Source organism: Octodon degus, unplaced genomic scaffold (genome assembly GCF_000260255.1).
Source record: "Octodon degus isolate 3935 unplaced genomic scaffold, OctDeg1.0 scaffold00012, whole genome shotgun sequence".
In the NCBI taxonomy this organism is placed as follows: domain Eukaryota; kingdom Metazoa; phylum Chordata; class Mammalia; order Rodentia; family Octodontidae; genus Octodon; species Octodon degus.
This window is the reverse complement of record NW_004524588.1, coordinates 20,568,437-20,575,173: the sequence shown is the minus strand read 5'-3', so window position 1 is coordinate 20,575,173 and position 6,737 is coordinate 20,568,437. Positions and strand designations below refer to the sequence as shown.

The 6,737-nt window shown below is 43.0% G+C and overlaps 2 pseudogenes; both read right to left on the bottom strand.

The window, feature by feature from the left end:
• Window positions 1–2,021: 2,021 nt before the first annotated feature.
• On the bottom strand, window positions 2,022–3,219 carry LOC101584602 (annotated as a pseudogene).
• Window positions 3,220–3,433: 214 nt separating this feature from the next.
• Window positions 3,434–4,537, bottom strand: LOC101589080 (annotated as a pseudogene).
• Window positions 4,538–6,737: the final 2,200 nt, after the last annotated feature.

The window sequence follows — 6,737 nt, the reverse complement described above, 5'->3', positions numbered from 1 at the left end:
TTTCTTTCTTTCTTGCATATTTCACAACTGTAATAGAATATTCTAACTATTCTGTACAAATTGAAAACACCGTATACAGTTACAAATGTGTTATCAGGTAAGGCTGAGCACTCTCTACGTGCCTGGTCAGGGTGGACACCACTGTCCCCAGGTGCCAGCAATCACTGCCACGCACTCCAAAACCCCACACACCAGCTGCCACCGGTCACAGCAGACCCAAGGCTCTTAGGACAGGATGAGTGGTGGAGTCCAGACATGGGGGTCACCAAGAGAGCAAGATGCAACATTCACACACGGGGCTGAAAAGCTATAGCCTGCAGCCCTCTGCTCCCCAACATGCTTCCAACAGCTGCAGGTGGTCTGCATGTCACAGCACAAGCTCCTGCCCTCAGCAGCCGGCTGCAGGAAGCAGCACAGGCCACGCTCCCACTAGGAGTGGGTGGTAACATCAGTGGTTAAAAAGTGAGCAACTAAGCTCAAAGTCCTCCAAGCACAATGAATAAATAAGTACATGGCTCTCCCTACTGCTCAGAGAAGGCGTGTGCCACTAGCCACCCAAACCCTAGCAAACTAAGGCAAGGAAAAATGCCTTAAGTAAGCACAGCCTTACTCTCCTCAGCAATTCTGAGATGATTAGGATACCACGGCTGAAGCAGCTTCCGAGCAGTACTATCAGCAGTGGGAAGTAGGCTTTCTGTGAGTCAAAGGGAGGGACTCTGCCAGTCTGCAAAGTGGCAGAAGAGGTCCCAGGAGCCTGCAATGGAGTTCCCAGACCTCTGTCCTTTCCAAGAGTGACTCTTCCAACTCAGGTGGTGTGTGAACCTTCTAAGGGGCAGGGCCCGGCGGGTCCAGGGCTTCAGGCACCAAGGCCGCAGAGGGTGCTAAAACTAAACCTCCTGTTTCTGAAGCCGCTGTACAAGTTAAGCAGAATAAGAAAAAGGAAAAGCGAAAGTGAAAATCATGCCCTTGAAAATGTGTTAGACGTTATAAGCACTGTCCATATGTATTTTCTTGCTTTGTAATCAGTCTATTAAGACATTCAGACATTTTAGCAGTTGCTTAAATTCTGATACCCAGAATAAGCATGTGAGCATATGACTTTTTTAAACATACAAATAATTCATCATAATTTGCTGTACCTTACCATTAAATTATGGTTACTTTGGAGCATTAAGTCAAATGGGTTAAATTAAGCCTGTGACATACCTACGGAGCTCCTTCTTACATTACACATGCAAATTGTCTTTACATGTGGTCTCTTCACTGTAATTTCAAAGTTACCCAGCTCTGAAGTCACAACTCAAGCGCTTATCATGGTCCAAAGAGAAGGGAAAAACAATGTGTAACTAGGAAACTAGGAGTGGTCAACACACACACACACACACACACACACATAAAGATGGCACAGCAGAAAGGACTGCAATCCTAGAAATGCAGGCCTTTAAGAAGCAGCACTGTGCTAAACCCCTTCTTTAGAAAGGCATCATTTCTATCACTGTTATCGCAGGCTAAATTCTATTTTATGCCACCTTCCAGTAATAGTGAAGGCAGTAGAATGCAGCAGCGTCACAGTGAGTCCCACTTAATACAAATAACTGTAGACAGACCAACACTTCCACAAACTGTTTCCTTTTTCTGATTGCCAGTTAAATACAGTTTTAATCCACAGCTGAACAATGAAGGGTCATGCCGTAAAGTCAGCATATATATCTGGCGTTTCAGCCTCAGCTTGTCCATGTACACAACTGAAATCAAGCACAAGGCCTGGCCTCACAGACACCAGCGTTAGGGACTCTTTACAGGCATGAAACTCCCTCTTGCACACTGAAGTCATCATACATACAGGGCAAAGTCGGAGCTTCTGTATTTGTGCTCATTCTTTGTTTAATTTTTAAAACACTACTATAATTGAATGTTGAAACAAAAACAATAGCGAGTAGTGAGCACATGATGATTCTAGTCCTTCGCGCACGCACTACTGTGCACCACGTGCCAGGAGTGAGCATTTCTCGCTGGCCCCATTAAGAGGTCTGACATTGAACACCACCCCTGGGATGGTGTTCGTCATCCTCATAGGCTTCTCCATTATTATGGCGCCCTCTTTCCTGATTTGGATCAAAGTCTGCCAGTTCCACCTGATCCATTTCATTGGTCTCTTCTACTTCCTTCCTCTCAGGTAAGAGTTTTTCCAGCAATGAGAGTTTATCAGGAGAGAGAAAGCCATTTTCAGGAAAGTTTACCTTAAATTCAATGATTAGACGACCCTTTTCATATGGTCTACGATAAATTGGCATGCCTTCATTTAGCACACACTTGATGTCTCCATGCTTGACAATCTGACCTGGATGAGAGGTGATGACTATCGTTCGGTTATCAAGAGTGGATATTGGCTTTTGGAAGCCACACAGTGCTTCAACCAGCTGTATATCCATACACATGAAAAGATCTTCTCCTCGTCGTGTAAAAACAGCATGGTCCTTCTGATCTAACACAATGATAATATCTCCTGGCTCCAGCCCTGGTTCTTGGTCTCCTTCACCATGGAATGTTATCTTCTGGCCATCTTTCATGCCTTTGTCAATATGAACTTCTAGAATCTTCTTTTCTCTAACTATCTTCCTTCCGTTGCAGCTCTTACATCTGTCTTTAGGGCTGATGTGTTCTCCATGGCCCTGGCACTCCATGCACACAGACTGAATTTGCTGAACCATTCCAGGTCCTATCTGATGAATCCTTATTTGCATTCCAGTACCTCGGCAGTTGGGACAGCACTCCACAGCTCCTTTCTTACTACCTTGGCCTTCACATTTGTCACGAATCACATTCTTTGCAGAGCCAATGTCCTTGTGGCACCATTATATACATATTCTAAGGTAACTGAGAGCTGATGTACCACATTTTTACCTCTCCTTTCTCTCTGCATCCTGCCTCCTCTTCCTTCCCCCCCAAAAAATTAAAGATACCCACAGGGAAGCCAAAACTGCACCTTGCCCCACCCTCCTTAATTGCCTATTCTCCACCTTTGTCATATAATTCCCTTTTCTTGGCATCAGAGAAAACTTTATAAGCTTGAGAAATCTGCTTAAATTTTTCACCTTTATTTGGATTCTTATCAGGGTAGTACCTCAAAGCCAGTTTCCTACAAGTCTTTTTTAGTTTTTCTGGGGTGGCATTGGGTTTGACCCCCAAAACATCATAATACGTCATTTCTTTAACCATCTTCTATAGGCAGTGAGCGGGCTGGGCTGTAGTGGGGTAGGGAGGAAGCAGCGTGTAGGCAGGAAGGAGCAGCCACCGCTCCTCCACCTCTCAGCATGTTCTGGAAAGTTCAGTCAGCACCGTCCATGTGTTGTGCTGCAGCACGGCCCTAGGCCCTGTCACAGCCCGGTCCTGACAGCCGTCCCAAGGTGGCTGCTCCTCACTGTTGGGGCATTCATTTCGCCCGCTGGCTGGTCTCTTTCTTGGGGTTAATTTCAGCATCCTCCTCCTCTTCTTCCTCCTCATCACCTTCCAATTCCTCCTCTTCTCTTTCCTTGCCTTCTTCAAAATTGTCCTCATCCTCTATGGCCTCCCCAGTGAACTAGAACACAGCCTGAGGCTCTATCCACTCATGGAAAAAGTGTCCAATTTTAAAATCTGAGACTAACGTGAATTCAGAATCTTCATCCAGTGATTCACCATCCCCAGAGGCTTTCTGTGGGTTGAAAAAGTTGAAAAATGACTCACTGGGCACCTGGTTAGTAATTGTTCTAACAGTGTCCCCACCCTTACGTTTCTGTTGTTTCTTGATGGTTTTTACAACATTTTCTCCAGTCAATAGTACATCCATCACGGTCCACAATCTCAGGACCTCCAAAGGAGAAGGGGTCAGCTTTGTCTGGCTCTGACTTCTTGTATGTTTTTGTCAGGACTGGATTGGTAAAATAGTCATCAGGATCAAAGTGGAACTCTACCACTAAGGACATAGGCTATCCAGGGTCTGAAATTTTCATTTTAATATTATGTAGATGTTTCAAGATTGGCTCATCATATTCCTGCTCTAGCTCACTGAGCACACCCACATTTCTAACACTAGTGAACTAGAACTCAGGGATTCCTTTGAGATTAAGCTCTTCAGCTGCTGCTGCTTCTTTTTCTGCTATAATTACTTCATCTTTCATGTCTCCAGCCAACTTGTCATCATTCTCACTTTCACTGTGCCCTTCTGATTCTGCATCTGTTGGCTCCACGACACCAGGGACGAATTCTCTCCTCTTGTGGAACAGAGGCTGACACAGTGCCGTGTACCTCCTCTGCAGGTTGTGGACCTCCTCATAGAGCTTGGCTTCTGCGTGTGCGCACCTCACCTCTGGACTGCTTTGGGTAATGCCTCAGTGTAGCTGGAAGGAGTGTGAGAGGCGTCACCACGTCGTTGCTGCAAAGCTGCCAGGACTTGCGGATTCTGCAGCCCCTCATCTGCAAGCTGTTCTGTGTGACTCGCCTTTCAGCAGCTTCTATACTCTGCAGGAGACCCATCTGAAGACCTGCTACCTGCCATCTGGATGCTTTTGTCCCCTCATGCCTCCTGCGGCAGTGGCCTTCTTTTCTTCTCTTTTTCTTTTTCTAGGGATGCAGTGGGTTGAGCTCAGGGCCTTTGCACTGAGCCGTATTCTCAACTCTTTTTTTATTTTTTATTTTGAGACAAAGTCTTGGATTAGATCTATTAATATTTGCTACATTAGAAATTAAATTTCAGAAAGTAAGAAAATATTTTAGCTATGATTTCTTCTAGAGATAACAATAAACAATTACATTTCAACATGAATGACATTTTTCAGAAAATAATTACATTTCTCAAAAGCTGAGAAAAGTGGCACTGTTTTACATTTTAAAAAATCTGCTGTTAATATCAAAATTAGTAATTTCAAAGTGATATCAACTGTGATTATGGACTAAGGATATCCAAAATATTTTTCCCAAAAAACAATAAAAGAATTGGCAAAATGATAGTCAAAATCAACTTCTTCAGAATTCTAGAAATTAACTAAAGACCTTCAATAATTTGGAAAGCACAGATTGAAAAAAAATGGCCAAGTTTTTCAAAGGACCTATAGTTGGTGGCTTTGTAAATCAAAGCTCAAAAACATAGTGGAACAATCCAGCAGTTACTGGCATCAGAACTGGTTTAGAGGCCTGCAGTTCTGTGAAAAAAAGCCCACACTCACCAAGCTCATTTTTACTTGATTTCACTCAAAGCACACCCAGTACATTAACCTTTTCCAGAACACTGACATAATTAGTCTCAATTGTTTAATGTCACAGTTGCTAGCAGCTGTCAAATGTTTGATAATTGCAAAGCCTCGTCATTCCATAACTCAGAATACACCATAGAGAGACTCGCATCCTTGGATTCCTTGAGATGCGACAAGACTCTACAGCTTCCTATAGGAAAAGGCCGGAACTCATTCAAATGACCGTTGCACGGAAGAATCTCATACTACATTGTACACTGTAGCATATTAATATAATACTTTATAACATTACTCAGCATCAACACAAATGACACAAATGTGTTTGGTATTATTGCATATCACAAAAACAAGACATATGAAAAAGTTCTGAAGATGGAAATCATTGTATGCTCAAGTACCAAAATGTAAGATATAAGAAGTACGTCATAGGAGATGAAGACCAGTCAAGGCTAGACTGGCTTGGAACTGGATGGGTAGTTAGGGTTTGCGTATGGGACCATGAGTACAGCATTCAAGGAGAAAAGACGGCAGGAACAAATATGCAAAAGAAGCATTGGTCTGATCAGTAAAAATGTATCAAATCATTGCATAACTCTAATAGCTCCATTAGGCCTTAAGATCATCGCTTATGCATCCATGATTTATTCACACACACATTGTGTGTAATCTCTAGCAGTTGTCACATTTCATAATAGAGGAAATGACATCAGCAGGATTAGGTAGCTTGCACAATGTACACAGTCAGATAGGTAACAGTGCAGGAAGGGCAATTCAACATGAATAGCTTGTTTGGTGTTTTTAGTTGATCCTTTTATAACTCTGAAGCATTTCTCTACCTGTGCTTCCCAGTGGTAGCATTAATCAGAGCCACCTCCAAAGCCTGATAAAACATTGCTTTTTAGAACCCCGGGACTGATTCAGTAAGTCTGGGCAAGAGTTGAGATTTGCATTTCTACTAATTTTCTGACAAGTATAGATTTTCATGCTCCTGGACCAGAGTACTGTTCTTGAATCAACTGTGTCCCATATGGATCGTAACATTCCTTGTTCTGTGTTCTAACGTGACTGCTGTAATTCACCCACTTGGCCGCTCGCCATTAGTGTTCCCACGGTATACCATTATCCACCCTTCTGCTTTACCCCATCAGTGTTGTTACATTTGAAACGAGTTTCTTTTGCTTTGCCATGCTGGGGGCTGCAGGCCTGGCATGTGCTGGTGAAGGCGCTGGTGCTGAGCTTAGAGGGTTTTTTTTTTTTTTTCATTTTTTTAATTTTTACTTTGCGTGTGTGGGGGGGGTATTGGGAATTGAACTCAGGACCTTGCGCTTGTCAGGCAGGCACTTCCGCCTTTGAGCTTTCTCGCCAACCCTTTATTTTTTTATTTTTTTTTAATGGTTAGTACATTGTGTATTGTTATTGCCAAAGTAGTTTCTCATATTATAAGATATAGGCAAGAAATAATAAGCAAACAACATAGATACAAACCTCTGTTTTTTTTTAAGTCAA